We start from the raw sequence: 17,564 nt of genomic DNA, 5'->3' as shown, positions 1-17,564 counted from the left end.
TAAATAGAAGTGAGACTAGAAATAAGCTTTTACCTTTGATCTGTGAAATAATTCTGCCTCTCCCCATTCTGTCACCCCTTGCTGCCATCAGAACTGAAACTTTTCTGCCATGACTGTGCCTTGTTACTATTAGAGTTGACATTATGTAGTCAACACACTGGAAAACTCATGGAGCTTGTCACCTTTAACAGGTGTTTAGGTCACTTTATTTAACCAACACAGCATTATGGCTAAAACACATCCTACATCTCTCCTGTTGCGAGGGTGCCTGCAGGAAAACCATGTAATCCCATTTTGCATAAGAGAGACCTGAATCTCTGCTGCCTTTAGCACCTGCTTTCTACATTTTGCTGCTTCTATGCTTTGCCAGGATCTCCCTCACATGTCGCATCTGAGTGCGTTTATGTACCTGAGCCCCCGTGACATTCTCCTAAAATTCTTCCGTTATAGCACTGCTAGTTCTTGACAACTAAAATCTTTTACTGAACATCGTGCCTCTGGGAGAAACGCTGGATACATCGGGTCCTTCAGCCGAGTGTGATCCTTAGGGGACGCCATAAACCTGAGCCCCCAGCACTACTGAGTATGATAGCACATCACGTGGCACAGTCTGGTTAAATAAGCCTTGTCTTCCAGCCAAAATCATTTCCTCTCTTTTTTCATATTGAACACCAATTAGCACAAGCACTAATGTATTTCAGTCAATGCACAGGGGACTCATTTGTTTATTTATTTATTTCAACCAAGTTCCCCACAATAATGCTGAAAAAAGTCTTTATTTTCCCCCCCTCAACCTCACTGCCATACATGTACCTTTCGAGATTCTGTGAATGAGGATTTTTTTTTCCACCTGTGTCTATAGAACCATAACTAGGCATTCAGCATTTGGGGCAGGCAAACACATTTGTGTTCTCCAGGGCTGGACTTAGGGGTCCATGTCCTCTGTCTTAGAAGGGGCCCTGGTGACCCCAGTGTTCTGCTGAGGTTGGGGGAGGGTTGCTTTCCTCTTCTGGCCATGGAGGGCACTATTGTTGGTGCTCCGACGGGGCGCTTTTTCCCTATTTGCATTAGAAGCCAAAACATTTGGTATCAAAATACTATGAAAACAATTATGCAGAGTGTTTTCATTAACCTACAATAAAAACCAGCAAGGGCCAAGAAGAGATCAAAACTATGTAAATAACAACATTTTGAAGTTTAAGTACTTTTTTTTTTTTTTTTTTTAATGCTAAAAGACCCTTCTACTGTTCTTGGTAGGTTGTACAGAGAGTCCACTCAATCACGTTTTCCAGTACTGGCATTGAAATCCAAAATGTATATACAAAGAGATACAGTATCCCTGCAGCTTACAGCATGATATCCTTGAAGCTTAGCAGTAAAGTTGCATTTGACTGGAAATACAGGCTATGATGGCGGAAAGTGAGCACTAAGCCCAGCTTTCCACCCATTTCCAACTGAAGCACTGCAGAGACCACTCGTTCTTCAGCTCTGCCCTCACTAAGGATCCTTGGCATTCATCCCTTTTTCAAAAAAGCACTGTGAGCCCGATATTCAAAACGGTACTTAGCTGGATAGGTTCTACGTATCCAGCTGGGGTTAGCAGCTGGCACTTAGCCAGATAAGTCAGGGGCAGGTAATGGGTAGAATGGGGAGGGGTTACTCGGCTAACTCCAATATTCAAAGTTACCCGGATAACTTATCCCCTAACTCCGGGCAGGCCAAAGAGCTGTCTTAAAATTAGTTGGATAAGCTTATTTGGCTAACTTTAAGCTAGTCAAGTATATTCGGTGGCACTGCTGCGCAACTGAAATATCCCGGCAACTGGCCAAGCTGTACAGTGCTTGAATATGGATCTCCATCTGTCTCTGCTCACACTGCTGCACTTTTAACAGATCAGATACCCTGTGCTTGAACAGTGATTTTAAGCAAGGAACTGAACACGGCGGAATTCTGTCTGGGGGTCTCGGGGCAGATGTTTGCAAACCTGCTGGTCATTTTTGGGCAGCCTTGAATTTCCTCTTCCAGCACCTCCAGGATGACAGAGACACATTATAAACCATTAGCTATCTGATCCCTCTCATTAAAAAGGCGGGCTGGGTCTGCCACTTTCACTGAAGGACTAGAGAGGAGCTGGCTTCTGATCGTTAACGTGGGGAGAAGATCCCCATCCGTCCGACCTTGGCCTAGTCCCTGTGCCTCGGTCCAGCCAGCTATCATGGGCTAATCCCAATAACCAGGCTATTTTCCCTCTTGAGGCACTGGTAATGTGTACCCAAGCCCTCCCACCGCAGAAGTGACCAAGCACCCTTGTGTTTCAAAAATATGTTGGGATGAAAGTAGTGCAGAAATTCCAAGGATTATTCCTTTTACTACTTTTGCCTTTATGCCTAATAATAAGGATCCTGTTTCCTACTTGTTGCAAGACTGACAGACTGGTTACTGGTGGATTTTCTGTTGGAAAGCTTTTGGCTCCCTCTTGAGGACTTCCTCATAATATTTGTTTCCATTTTTGCCCCTCATCGGGGCGATGCAAAACTGAGAGTTAAAACTTTGCCCTGAAATTTAGTGCAGTTTAACATACAAGCTAAAAATGTTTAACTTCCAATGCAACAAGCTAATGGTATGCTAATGCATCTAGAGTTAAAAAGTGCACACAAATAGAAAAATGTGTGCATAGAAAAGGCTTAGGGCACAGAAACATGATTTGTGCACATAAACTGTGTTTTCTGCACAGTCAATTTGATTTATGAGCATAGATCATGCATTTTATGTGCAGAAACTTTTTTTTTTTTTTTTTTTACATAAAGTATGTTTTCTGTGTAGAAAAGCAAGTTTGCTTACTGTAAACGGTGTTTCCGTAGATAGCAGGATGAATTAGCCATGCTGTCCGGGAAGCATCGCAACCCGAAGTAGGCGGAGTCTCCTCAGCTAGTAACAGAGCTTTCACTCTCTGCGGCTGCGTGGTGGTGTTCCCGCGCAGTTCCCTCTTCTCAGTTTCTTTGTAGCCAAGCGAGAAGTAAGGTAGGTTAGTGTGTCCTGTAGTTGACTGTCTAGGGAGGAGGGAGAGAATGCATGCCTAATTCATCCTGCTATCTACGGAAACACCGTTTATGGTAAGCAAACTTGCTTTCCCCCCCCCCCATCGATAGCAGGGTCGAATTAGCCATGCTGTCTGGGAGTCCCAAGCTCCCTGGTTGTGTCCATGTGTAATTTTTTTTTTTTGAAGGTTTGGACAGCAACCCTTGAAGTGGTAGACAGCCTCATAGCTTTTGTATAGTTGATAAGACTGCTGTACCTAGTGCTGCATCAGAGGTCATTTGTTGTTGAAGGGAATAATGAGACGTAAAAGTGTGAATGGAGGACCATGTTGCTGCCTTGCAGATATCCAATAGTGGAACATTGTTCAAGTGAGCAACTGATGCTGCTATGGCACGTATCTGATGCGCTTTTGATCTACTGTCAAGTTTGATAGAACGTTTATTGTAGCAAAATAGAATGCATTGCGATAACCAACTGGCTTGGCTATAGTCCTTTTCGAGACGGGTTGGCCCGGATCGTTGGGGTTAAAGGAAAGGAATAGCTGAGTGTGCCTAGAAGTGGACTGAGTCCTCTGTTTGTAGTAGGCTAGAGCTCTTATACAGTCCAGAGTATGTAGAAGTTTTTCCCGGTCATTGGCATGCGGCTTTGGCATAAAAATGGGGAGAGTGATGGTTTGATTGAGATGAAAAGAGGAAACCATCTTAGGGAGAAAGGTAGGGTGAGGTCGGAGAGTCACTTTGTCATGGTAAAACTCTAGGTAAGGGGAGTAGTGAACCAATGCCTGGAGCTCACTGACCCTCCGTGCTGATGTAGGACTCCCGAATACAACATTAAGACCACTTCAAAATACAGCAGCTAGAATACTAACCGGAAAAAGGAGGAGGGACCATATAACAAACCCTGGCGGAACTACATTGGTTACCTATTGAACACAGAATTAAATACAAAACCCTATGTACCATACACAAACTAATACATGATGAGAAATCGGACTGGCTAAACACAGCATTACAGGTACATGTCCCACACAGAAACCTTCGATCAGCAAATAAAAGCACTCTTAACCATTCCTTCAGTAAAAACGGCAAGACTAACCCAAGTGAGAGAAAGGGCCTTATTAGCAGGCCCCACAATTTGGAACACAATGCCTCTAGAGATCAGATTACAAAGAGATCTCAAAACATTTAAGAAAAGTTTAAAAACATGGCTTTTTAAACAAGCATTTTATAAAGAGACAGGAGAATAGGAAATATTCAGGAATAGGCAGAAGAGCTCCAACATTCAGCACTTAGGAATGTGCAGTAGTCTATGAACTCTACATTATAAACATAATTGTAACCCTGTGTATAATGAATTTTACCTGTGAACAGTGCCTTATTGGTACACTCTGTCATGACCTACTTCACTAAACAATTGATTGTCTTTAATGATATATTGTAACTGAACCTTTGGCGGCACCTACATTTTACCTACATTAATTATGTGCATACATGTAAACCGTTGCGATGGTACAGAAACGATTTTGAATAAAATAAATAAATAAATAAATAAATGTAATAGCCACTAGAAAAACTGTTTTCCATGTCACATATTTTATGTGGCTGGTCTCTAATGGTTCAAAGGGTGATATCATGAGCTGTTCAAAAACTACGTTGAGATCCCATGGTACCGGTGGTTTGGTCACTGGCAGGCGAAGACGTAACATGCCTTTCATGAACCTAGATATTAGTGGGTGATTTGATATAGGCAGATCATTATATTGTTCATGAAACGCTGCTATAGCGCTAATGTGTACTCAGACTGAAGTGGTAGCTAAACTCGCTTCGTACGGTGTGTGTAGATATTGTAGTAATTGTGAGGCAGTAGCAGAGAAAGGATTTATGTTCCTAAGAGTGCACCAGGTTAGGTAGCGATGCCATTTGCCTGTATAGTTATGTCCGGTGGAAGGTTTCCTGGATGCAATGAGGATGTCTTCCACATTTGTGGGTAAATTAAGATGATTCAATACATGCCGTTCAATCTCCATGCTGTGAGATGAAGCGATTGATTCACTGGCTGAAGAAGAGAGCCTCTTTCTTGTGTTAGTAGATGTGGGCGTATGGAAAGCGCATCAGATACATATACCATGGCTGCCTTGGCCATGCTGGAGCGATGAGTATCATGTCTGCCACATCCTGTATACACTTTTGAACTGTCCGAGAAATTAGTGGAATGGGAGGATAAGCATACATCAAGCCTGTCGCCCATGGAATGAGGAAGGCATCGGGGGGCGAACCGTATGCTGCTGGGATAAATGGAGCAGGTGGTTTGAACTTGTCTGTTGCTTTCTGTGGCAAAAAGATCTATTGACGGAAAACCCCATTGCTGAGGAATGTTTTCCGCTACCTCTGGATTTAGGGTCTACTCGTGTGGATGAAAAACTTGGCTTAGACGATCTGCTGTGATATTGTCTAGGCCCGGAAGGTAAGTGGCTTGGAGTGAGATTTGAAACTTGAGAGTCCAAAGAAGTATTCGAAGTGCTTCCCGACACAGAATCCAAGAACCGGACCCTCTTTCTTTGTTTATATAGAACATTGCTACTTGGTTGTCTGTATACACCATGAGGTTTGAGTGTTGGATTTGAGTGGAGAAGGTTTGAAGTGCTTTCCAGATTGCCTGAAGCTCTAAGAGATTGATCTGGTACATAGACTCTTGGGGAGTCCAGAGACCTTGTGTTTTTAGGTCGCCTAGGTGGGCTCCCCAACCTTTCCTGAATGCGTCTGTAGTGAGCGTGAGCTGATGTGGAGGTAGACGAAAGGGGGCTCCCATTGATAGGTTGGAAGGAGAGATCCACCATCGAATGTCCTCCTTCATCGTGTTGGTAATGTGAATCTTGGAGTTGAGCGGTTGCCGAAACTGAGACCACTGTGTCTTTAGTCCCCACTGTAAGCGGCGCATGTGCAGTCTGGTGTGGGGAACTACATAAATGGCTTCCGCCATATGCCCTAGAAGTTAAAGAATTTAGCATGCAGATGCTTGATGTTTGTTGAGTAGGCTGTACGCTAAGGTCATAATAGTGCGCATCCTGTCTGATGGAAGATAGGCCCTCTCTATCGTATTGATGAGAGCTCCTATAAACTGAAGTATCTGTGTAGGTTGGAGTTGGGATTGACCTGAAATCCCAACGTTTGAAGGCAATTGATCGTACGTAATGTGTGCATCTTGAGAGTGGACGGATCAGAAGCTACTATTAACCAATCGTCCAGATAAGGAAATATTTGGATCAATAGTTTCCTGAGGTGAGCCACCACCACTGCTAGACATTTTGTGAATACCCTTGGGGCTGAAGACAGACCAAAAGGGGAGTACCTTGTATTGGTAGTGTGAACTCTGAACTTGAAAGCAGAGGTATTGCCAAAAGGAAGGGTGAATTGGTATATGGGAATAAGCATCCTTCAGGTTGATGGAACATAGCCAATCTTGGGGTTGTATCAGAGGTAGGATATTTTTGAGAGAGGTCATTTTGAACTTCTCTTTCTAAATATGTTGATTCAGGAGGCAGAGATCCAGTGTAGGCTGGAGGCCTCCCAGTTTCTTTGGAATGAGAAAATATGGGGAATAAAATCCCTGATTCTGATGTTGAAGAGGAATTGTTTGAATAGAATTCTGAAGTAGGAGGTTGGATATCTCCGCATGGAGGGATGATGAATGGGTAGGTGCATCTCGTGTTGGAGATAGATGAGGAAGGGGTGGAATTCCTTTGAAATTGAGATGATCAACATCATCAGGGAAAGTTATCACCCAATTGTCTGAAGTGATGGATTCCCAGTGGTTTAGAAAAAATTGGAGACACCCTCCTATGAAGTCTGGAGGTGGCGGTGGCTTGATGGTACTCAAAAAGACGATTGCTGTTTTTGCTGCGGCATCGTTGTTTGCTTCTGTTGTATTTGTTGTCTGGGTTTTCCCTTGGGTGTAGTCTGGGGCGTGGACCTTGGAGGTACATACGGATGTGGCCTATATTGTTTGTATGGTCTAGAATATGACCTTGGGTAATACCGACGATGGTAAGGTTGAAAATATCTCTGCTGAGATTTGTGAGATTCTGAGGGGAAGGTAAGAGATTGTACCACTGCACTTTGTTCTTTCAAACGGGAGACCGTATCTGTGAACTGGTCACCAAAAAGATTGTCTCCTCCGCATGGAATGTCTGCCAGCTTGTCATGGACATTGGTGCGAATAGTGCTTGCTTTAAGCCAAGCCAGATGCCTGGCGGCTATGGCTGAAGCGGAGGTTCTTGAAGAGGACTCAAATGACTCATAAACTGATCTGAGCAAATGTCTAAGTCCTTCCTCTAAATCCAGGAATGGTTGTGGAAGAATATCTTGTGAAAAACAAAGTGGGTGAAGTTTTTGAAGAGTCTCAAATAAGTATTGTGTATTATAAAATTGATGGTGTTGAATCCTAGATGTCAACATGGATGAGTGATAAACCTTCTTTGCGAAGTCGTCCAAACATTTATGTTCTTTGTTTGGAGGGGTGTTGGAGTGTAGTTTTGAGCATTTTGCAAGAGCTGACTCTACTACCACCGACTGATGAAGTTGAGGAGATTCGTAGATTGAAGAGTTACGAATCTTATATTTAATGTCAATCTTCCTAGAGGTTGCGGTCGTGGAAAATGGGGTTTTCCAATTTTTTAAAAGGAGGTTTTCCAATACCGAATGCAGTGGTAGGGCAGTTGGTTCAGCCGGGTTTTCAAAAATTTTTAGAATGCCCATCATTTCAGTTCTAGGATCTGGGATTTGTCCTGTTGGAACTTGGATGAGGGTACCTACTTTCTCAATGAATTTGGAATAGGTTAAGTCCTCAGGAGGAGAATAAGGCGCCTGTGCTCCCTCTGGTGGGTCCAATGGTAATCCGGTAGAAGAGTTGGACGAAACCGTAGAAACCTGTGAAACAGGGCTCGCTGGGTGGTGCTCGGGTTCTGAGCTGATGTCCCCTGGAAGAGGATCCGGTGAAGGGGGTGATGAAGTATGTGGAGAGACCACTAGTGGAACCTGTTTTCCTTGTTCTAGATCTTGAAAAAAATGGAGGATAGTACTTCTGATATTTTTGACATTGCAGATGCTGCAAGGGTTCCTTGCAGAGGGATGTGCAATTTTTGCCTTTTGTGTGGAGGATAGATGGTATGTAGTGATGTATCCTCCTGTGAAGTGTTCCCACTGTAAATGTTGGTAGTTGCGTGAACTTGCTTTGGTGTAGGCAGTGCTGATCCTGCTGAGAGGAGAATGCTGTGAGAGAACTGATTCTGCGGAGAGAAGTTCCACTTCAATTTCCCGGCTAGATGTGGAGGAAGTAGGAGAGTGTTCCAGATGCTTCCTCTTTGCTGTTCTTTTGGAAGGAGTATGTTCCATAGGTGTTTTCTTGGTGGCTGTTTCAAGTGTTGATGAAGGTCTTGAGCATATGGCCTGTTTTGCACCATGAGTCAAAGAGGTGTCGTCTTCTAACTGTATGGTGTGCTTTGTGATGGAGCATTGCATTGTAGCAACGTCCTGCTTCGAGGCGGCGCCGTGTGTCGTCGCTCCGTGCATCGTATCGGCGCTCTGCACATGTGCCAGATTTTGCATCATAGACGCTTGTTTTTTCAGCGCAGAAAAGTGAGGTTCAATTGGCTTTGATAGTCTAGAACTCTTTTCGACGCATCTCCCTTTTCTCGATTCTTTTCCGGAGCCCTGGTATGGATCGAGGGTAGCTGGGGCTTTTGAAACCCCGAGATAGAGCGTGGCTTGGTTCTTCCCATTTCGGAGGGGCCCAGGGAGGAAGCCCATTTTGTATGGGCCTTACCTGTCTTTGCTGGTCCCGGCAAAGAATGGGCCGATGTTGGTGGGGCATAGAAGCCCATCTTCAGACGCTCTATTTTTCCTGCTCAGTGGCTTTGGGCCCAAGGAGACATGCGGCCGCAGTCTTGACACGACATTTGGTTGTGATCTGGTAACGAACATAATTTTGCCACATTGGCAATATTTAAATCCTGACGGCTTGGGAGCCATCTGGAATTGAAAAAGATGAAAAAACCGGCGAAATTTGCTGAAAAACATTCTGTGTGGAGAAAAATTGTGAGGAGAGAAAAACCCCACGTGCAATCGGCTCGCGGAAAAAAAGAAACTGAGGAGAAGAGGGAACTGCGCAGGAACACCACTGTGCAGATGCACAGAGTCAAAGCTCTGTTACTAGCTGAGGAGACTCCACCTACTTTGGGTCGCGTTGCTTCCCGGACAGCTTGGCTAATTCAGCCCTGCTATCGATGGGAAAAATCCTGTCCATAGGTCCTGGCACTGGAACTCCAGCTTCCAGTGGTAGACTAATATTAGCATTGGAAACTTTACTCCACCTCTAACCAGGAGTATAATTTCCAGCTAAGAAAACATGTGATAAGTCAACGCACCTCTCTGCATTGGGGGTTTTAGCTAATGTCTTCATTAGCATGGGATTTCCATGTGAGCGCACAGTTTTATGTGAAAGACTCCTTACTGCATTGAAAAAACATAGTAACAGTATTGTTGGCAGAGAAAGACCAAATGGCCCATCCAGTCTGCCCAGCAAGCTTCCCACTGCAGCAACTGCTGCTCTGTGAAGGTTACCCCCAATTGTCCATCAAGGGTCGTAACTGCCACTCCGTGCAGGTTACCCCCATGCCTTATGCTAAGGATAATAATACTTATAAACAAAACCAAGCAACTGTCAAACTCATAACAAAATTACTGCAACATTTTTTACATGGTGAGCAGCCTTCCTGATAATTCAGACAATGCTGCTTGAACGCTCTTTGCTTTTGCACTTGGCCGTAGAAGCCTTATTGCCAATGTCAGTGTATCAGTACCCCAGACTGTAAAAGTCGGGGCCCACCGTTGGCTGTCTTCAGAATCCAAAACCCTTTTTTCCCTGCCCCACCGTCAAAGCAGAGAGCGATGTTGTAGTTGTGTCATAATCCTCAAGCCTAATTGGTCAAGGGTAGCAATTCCCCAAGCCTTCTGGTTAAGGATACTAACTGCTGGTCTGTGCAGGTTACTCCTATGCACCCTTCCTTATCTTTATTTAAGTGTTTTTATATACTGGGATACGTTGGGAACATCATCTCGGTTCACAGATAACTAAAATTGCAACAGGCTTTATCATCCTTAAGCCTTTAGGGATCCTCAGTGTTTATCCCATGCCCCTTTGAATTCATTTACTGTTTTCGCCCTTACCACCTCTTCTGGAAGGGCACGCCAGGCCTCTACCACCCTTCCGTGAAAAAAAACCATTTCCTTACGTCGGTTCTGAGTCTTTCCCCTGGGTTTTCATTTTGTGATCCCTAGTTCTACTGTTTCCTTTCCAACGGAAAAGGTTCAAAGTTTGCGCATCGTTAAATCCTTTCAGGTACCTGAAGGTCTGTATCATATCTCCCCTGAACCTCTTCTGTTATAGTATATATATATATTCAGTTTGTGCACAGAAAAAAGTGTGTACACAACTGCAGGTAAAACTGTGCATTCTCCTGAGCAACCTTTTTACATCAGGCCTCATGTGAGGGCAAACTGGAAGCCAAAAAAAAAGAGTCCCTAAGAAGATGTAAGCTTTCTGTCTGACCATTAGCAATAATCCAGCGCTCAAGTGGATCAGAACACACAGCAGATCCAGAGGGAAAACCATTACTGAAACAAAGAGTAAAGTCATGTTGTTCCTGTCTTACTTGTCTACTTGTGTTTGTAGAAATAAATGTTAACAAGCAAGCTGTAGGCATGATCTTTTAACAGTTTGTGACTGAGGGAAACTCCCTCAGAACACTACAGCTTTCTGGTCCGGTCCTTCCTAAGGACCAGCTCCACAATGGATTCTAGGTGAAGGGTGGCTCCCTGCAGAGAAAGGAAAAAGCCAGGGCCCAGCAGCAGCTGAGGGAGGGAAAGGCTGGGATGTGGGAAGGCACTGCCAGACACTAGGAGAGGGTCTAGTACAGGATTAACTTCTGGGAAAGACTGCCTGTGGGACAAGCTGGAGGGAGAGCAGACTGGTTCTGAGGACAGGGCGATCCTGAACTGCCAAGGTGTTTGGTGGCTGTACTGCATGAACTTTCTGTTACTGTCTACAATAAAGCACTCTAGTTAAGAGGGGTTTTGTGTCCAGCTGCTTCTGTTCCTGGCTCATGTTCACAGCCAGCCCGTCAGGTCTGTCACAGGGACGAGTTCTTAAGCTGTACTCCCTTTTGTTAGATCAGTGGATAGACCCTGACGGGTCTGTGTGGGAGCCATGAGAAATTCCTGCCTTCCACTAGTCCTGGGTCCCTGTCACCCAAAAGCTCCCTTATCAGAGATACAGTTTCCCTATTTTCATTTCCTTTATACCCTGGTTAGAGTGTATTTTTCTTCTGGTTTATGTGTGTTCTTTCAGTTGGACAAATATTATCCAATCTTAGTTAAAGATTGATTCTATGTGGTCCGCTTGGGATGAGGAGGGCCAATAGTGGTTTTCATGAGGCTGAGGCCACCTTTCCAGACCCCACAGCCTATTTTCAGCCTTAAACGAAGCAGATTGATTCTTACAAATAAATGCTCAAAGGCAGAGAAGCAAGTATTCCCTGCAGCTAGGAAAGCAGAACTGTCTGTAGGATTTAAATATGGGACTGGTCTTAATAAAAGCAAGAACATTATATGATCGACTGTTGCATTAGTCATATCCATCTGTTTCACAAGCGAGAGGAGTTGCAGAGTTCCGTTACCACTGCGGATGTCTTCTGCTCAGAAATAGTCAAGGATGAAGAACCTCAACAAAGACCACAGGCACTGCATCCTTCTGCTAGGATAGAAAAATCAAAGAGGGAAAGGTCAAGGTGACTACTCAAGTCAACAGCCAGAAGAAAATGAGACAGAGGCCGAGAGAGAAGGCAACTCATTGGCCATAGGCTCAAATGCTATCATGTGTCAGGGATGCCTAGGCTGAGAGACATGCAGCCACCATGGAAGGGGATCCCTGAGGCTCACTGCTGGCTTGTGCACTTAGTTTATTCTTTGCTACACCTTTATGGTGAACAGCCCAAGGCAAAAACAAGGTAGATAAGGTCAAGAAGGTTCAATTAGGTTCTTACCTGCTAACTGGCTTTCCTGTAGCCCTGACAGACCAGTCTGTACAAGTGGCTATAGACTGGTCTGGCAAGACAATCAGGAATCACAAAGTCCACAAAACAAGGCATAGGATCTCATGGCAAACAAGGTCTGATGCCGGGCTCCAGGAACTTAGGAGACAGGCAACAGAGCAACCATGGAATAAGCAATGAACCAGCAGGGAACACAGCCTTAGATGGAGCAGAAATATGCCAGCCAATATAAGCTGGTCTGTGCTAGGCCCATTAGAAGAGAGCAAAATGCTGCACATACACAAACCATAGTAACCAGGCTGCACAGCAATCCTCAGGAAGGCCTGCAGCTCCACCAGGTCAAGGCTGGCCCATGCCTGACACCATGTTGAAGAAGACTACAGATTATACAAGTTAACCCCAGTTCCTAAGGCAACCTCTTCAAAGAAGGTTCTCCAAGCTTAAAGCACTGAGAGATGCCCAGTTTGACAGCTTTGCAGTCCTTGACTCTTGGTGTAAACACTGCTGGCTTTTCTGAAGGCCGTCATTATGTTTAGCAAAGAGGTTTCAGTGAGTGTAGAAAATCCAACTGCCAGGCAGACCTCAAGCAAACATTTGGGGGGGCAGGAGCAAATGCATTTCTGCAGCTTTTACCCAGACAGCACGGTCAGCAAATTTCCTTGGGAATCTGTGGGCCAGGTTAGTGGATACTTACATCACTGACCGATAAGAAGGAAGATACTTTTGTTATTATATGTGTGCATTATTACAGAGCTTTTATTCAAAGTACTCTGCCATGTTTAACTAGAAATATACAACAAAGATTCACAATTTGTATCTGAGCCTAGTTAGGCAGTAGCTGACAGGGGAAAGCCTATTTCCTATCAGACACTTCTGGCCACCTTTGCTTCGCACAGCAAAAACCTCCTTGTTTTCATAAAATTATTTGTCAAGAGACTGCCCTCCATTTTCCCCAGCCCTACAGGTAGACGTTTACCGGCCGGGCTGTACTAAATGAGCTGGAATTTAGCAAAGATACTGGCATAAGCATCTCTATTTTAACAAAAAGTGCCTTGGGATCTTCACTGTCCACTTTTGCAAGACTGATTCAGCAGCACACAACCATGCAAGAACACTGCGTCAGAGTCGCTCGAAGAGAACAGTGACCCCCTACTGAATACCATCCAACCTTTCCAGGACATCTCAGGCAATTACTGATCAACACTAATCCCACATAGCTTCTGATCTCTCAGGACCAGAATCCAGTGCAATACTGATACAGGCATACAAAACAAATAACCCATCCCACTGGCCAGACAAAAACAGACTTAAAAGCCAAAAACGCTTGCTAGAAAGTAACCAAACATTAGGAGGACAATTTTCAAACAGTCCGTGTAAGTACCAGCAGACCTTCGTCAGAATTTTCAAACCAACTTATGCAAGTAAGACTGCCTTGAAGATTCCCGGGTTGTGCCAGAACACGCGGACACACGCACAGGAAGTTACACGTGCCCAATATACGCGTGCTCTTTCCAAAGTATGTGCATAAATACTTTCTCTCTGACTCCGCTTTCTGCAATACTTGCTGTGGGTGTGGGGAAAGCTAACACGTGTCACTTTCACCTGCACAATTCCTTTGTCGATTTCCAAAAGGCGATTTCCCGGGGTTTGTGCACACAAATCCCTCTGAAAATTAACAGTGTAGCTGGGTAATAGGGGCTGGGTCAAATTGCCCGCCCTTTACTTAGCTGGAAGCACCTGCAGGCCTCTGTGGCACAAGTACTTTTTAGTCATTCCCAGAGGCGAGCTTTGAGCAGGATTAGGAAACGGCACACATAGGTCGCGTTTTTTTTTGTCGAGTTTTATATACAGTCATTCGGTATCGCCATCACAACGGTCTACAAGCTTCGATCGGTATAGGATGTGTTACATATGCGAAGCATGGTTATAATGGTTTACAAGCTTCGTTCGTTATCGGATGGATTACGTACGAACGGTGTAGGGCGAGTTTACACATGAGAAATGTGATCATAGAGGTTTACAACATTCAATCGGTATAGGACGGGTTACATAAGCGGCGTATGTATTGTAACAGAGTCAATCGTATGTTGATGAATATATACATTAGGAGGAGGCTACATTCCGGGGTATAGACATAGTTGGGTAACAGAACGATATCTTGTTTGTGTTGCAGGTTGTTCATGTCAAGTGGTCTTGTTGTTGGTTGTTTGAGTGATGTGGGTTTGCTTGGGTTTAGTTCTGAGATCTGTTGTGATTTGGTTGTTTCGTTTAGTGAGTGTCATTATAGGCTTTGTAGAACAGCCATGTTTTTAGATCCTTCTTGAATGTTTTTAGGTTGGGTTGCATTCTTAATTCTTTCAAAAGGGTGTTCCAGATTTTGGGGCTGGCAATGGAGAATGCCCTTTCCCTGATTGTGCATCTGTGATGAGGTGGGGGTGGGGGTGGGGGGTTTCAAATGTACGCGTGTTATTTCCCAGCCAAATTTAGCCCGTACAGAATTCAGGTGCAAAGTTCACAGGCCACTTTCCAAGGGAAGGTAAGAGTGGCCCTTCATGCTGAAAATGTGTAAAGTCTGCAGGCTCTTCTCACAATCGCCCCCCCCCCCCGAAATATTAGAACCTCATGCAATTTACAGCAGGACTTAATTACAGAAATGACCTCTAATCCTGCAGCAGGAAGCAATTCCTAGTTAATAAGTAACCTGTGGAGGGCAAAGGCGGAATGCCATACAGCCTTCCAAACACATTTTGCTGGGTAATAATGATGTTTATTAACAGTTATCGAGTATCTCCTGGGCATAACTCTTCACCTGTCGAGCTCCTGCTGAGGGAGATTATGACTTTCTATAACCAGAGTGGAGTAATCCTAACGCTGATGAAGGGGATGCCATTAACAATTGTGGAGACGAATGAAGTGAGGCAGGCTACTACCACTACAGCTTCCCATCTCTACGGTGCTGCTAGATGCATGCACCGACACTCGCGAGAGACAGTAAAGCATGGAGGAGGAGTGGGAGAATAGAAAAAAGTTACCACAGAGAAGCCCCCCCTTTTTTTTTTTTTTAAACAGATCCTGCTTCACCAAGTAATTCTGCATTTAGAACAATGAAAAATGACAGAGACTGAAAAGCCTCGTGGAGGAAGATTGTGTGTGAAGTGTGTTGAGGCAGGGACCTCTAAAGGAGGAGGATGGTGATAGAAATGTTATCAGTTCTGGCCCAAAAAACCCGGAGATCCCTCCCCATCAACGGAGAGAGTACCGGCGCCTCTGCTACCCTTTAAGACCAGCATTCTTTTGGTACTAAACAGCACCCACTGACACCACAAGGGCCTCTCAGATATGCGAGTGCTGAGGCCCATCCATAAGAGGTATGCTAATCAGCCAGACCCAAGGCCCTTGGTAAACCAGACTCATTTTCCCACAGTGTGGGAAGTCAGGATAATCTGGGTTTCCATGGGAACAGTGGGAAAATAATGAAATTCCTAAGAGAGGCTTAACGGCAGCAGAAGAGCCTCGGAGAGAATCCGGGGGAAACAGGGTTTGAGAGAACAATGCTGGGCCTTTCTCAGAGGCTCTGGGCATGGAGTATACCAAGGCCTTAAACCAGCACTGCACCCACCTGCTCAGACTGGACTGCTAGCAGCTCAGTTTCTCTGTTTCCAAAATGATTGCCTATGGAGAGGTGGCCGGGGGACTCTAGGATTGTATCTGCTTAACACAAGATAAGGATTTTCACCATTTGTGCCTCAATGCCTGATGCCATGCAACCAAACAAAATGCAACTTCTCCATCCATGAACGAAGACTCATAATACAAAAATTATAACTAAAACTGGCTATCAATTATAACATTCAAAACATAAACAAAAAAGAATATATGAATATATTACAAAAATGTTATTAATTACATTCCACTATAAATACAAAATTGCAATCATCATCATAGGAGCAATACAAGAAACACATACAAACATGTAGACATTAACAACATACATGGCCTTATCTTTTTTTAAGGAAAAAGATACCAACAATGTGGCTCTCGTATGAACATTGTCCATGGAGTCCTCTAAAAAAGTGGAAACTCCAGGACTATTTAATAATAAGGACGTATTTTTCTCAAAGTACTTCCAAACTAAGGACTTTATTTTTTGCGGGCAAAAAATTCAAATATTTCCAGATGTTTCACGCGCCAAGCAAGCGCGTAGGAAACAATTTCTAAATTAAAAAAAAACAGGTTCTCGATCTGGGAACCAGTTATTTCTTAAAGTTTCCCTGCAAATGTCAAGTAACTTTTCAGAATAATAAGTTTATTTTCACTGATCCCTCTCACTTGGAGCAATTCTTGAAAGACAAGACTCCTAAATAGTAGGAAAAAATTAAGTTAAAGGAGTTAGGGTTGTATTAAATGTTAAAGACATGCATCAGTTAGGAAACTCCTCCTGTACCCCTAGATGTGGGCTAGGAAATGAAATGTTATGTATGTATAATTTGAATTGTTAAAAGTTTTTCTGATAATTCTTGATTACATTTGTAATTAAATGTTATAACTCAATAAAATAAAAACAAACAAACAAAAAAACCCAACAACAACATACATGGAAACTACTAGCATGCCTTCCACTTACAGCCATTGGTCACTGCCGGTGCTTGCCCTTTTGGGATTTTACATACATGTTGCTAATATCTATATGTTTTAAGTGTTTCTTATATGGTGATATTTGCAATTTTGTTTTTATAGTGGAATCTAATTATTAAAATGTTTTATAATATGTTCATAATACAAGACGACATCTGAATTAAACAAAAACCCCTTCCTCAGGAATCCAGTGTCTCTTTCTTTTCATGGCCTCTTGCTACTGACTCCAACTTCTTCCATTCTAATCAGAGACCCATCATGCGTGTCCTCAAATATTGCTTCCTCCCATGTTCTCATCCAAACACAGGCCCAACGCTTGCAGTGACCTCCTAAGGCGAACAGCAGCTACTTCAAATGCTGTTCTTTAGTCCACCACTAGATGTCACTATAAGGGCAGTACTTGGTTTTCCCTCCACATCACATCCTGGACACAGCCTAAAATGACTTGCTTTTTAGGCATGGTCTTTTTTCTTTATTTTCTGTGTGTTAAATTCCACTTGGAAAAAAAAAGATTTTCTTTTTGCTGTTTATTGCAAAAAAAAAAAAAAAAAAAAGTGCAACCATGCTTGTATATTTCCATTGGAATTGTATTCATCTCTTTCTCCAAGCACACATGTCGTTCAAGCATAGCGCTGACATTTGAGCCAGCCTGAAATGTATTGAACCTGTTTGCGGCAACAGATAAGAAACTGGCAGTTCTTTCAGGTTTGACAGTCCGGTTTTTGAAACCGTACGGCTGAGATACATACTTACAGGTACCAGGCCCACAGCTTTTAGGAAGCCT

The sequence above is a fragment of the Rhinatrema bivittatum genome, chromosome 8 (genome assembly GCF_901001135.1).
Source record: "Rhinatrema bivittatum chromosome 8, aRhiBiv1.1, whole genome shotgun sequence".
In the NCBI taxonomy this organism is placed as follows: Eukaryota; Metazoa; Chordata; class Amphibia; order Gymnophiona; family Rhinatrematidae; genus Rhinatrema; species Rhinatrema bivittatum.
The sequence above is the reverse complement of the archived record's forward strand: the minus strand, read 5'-3'. Positions refer to the sequence as shown.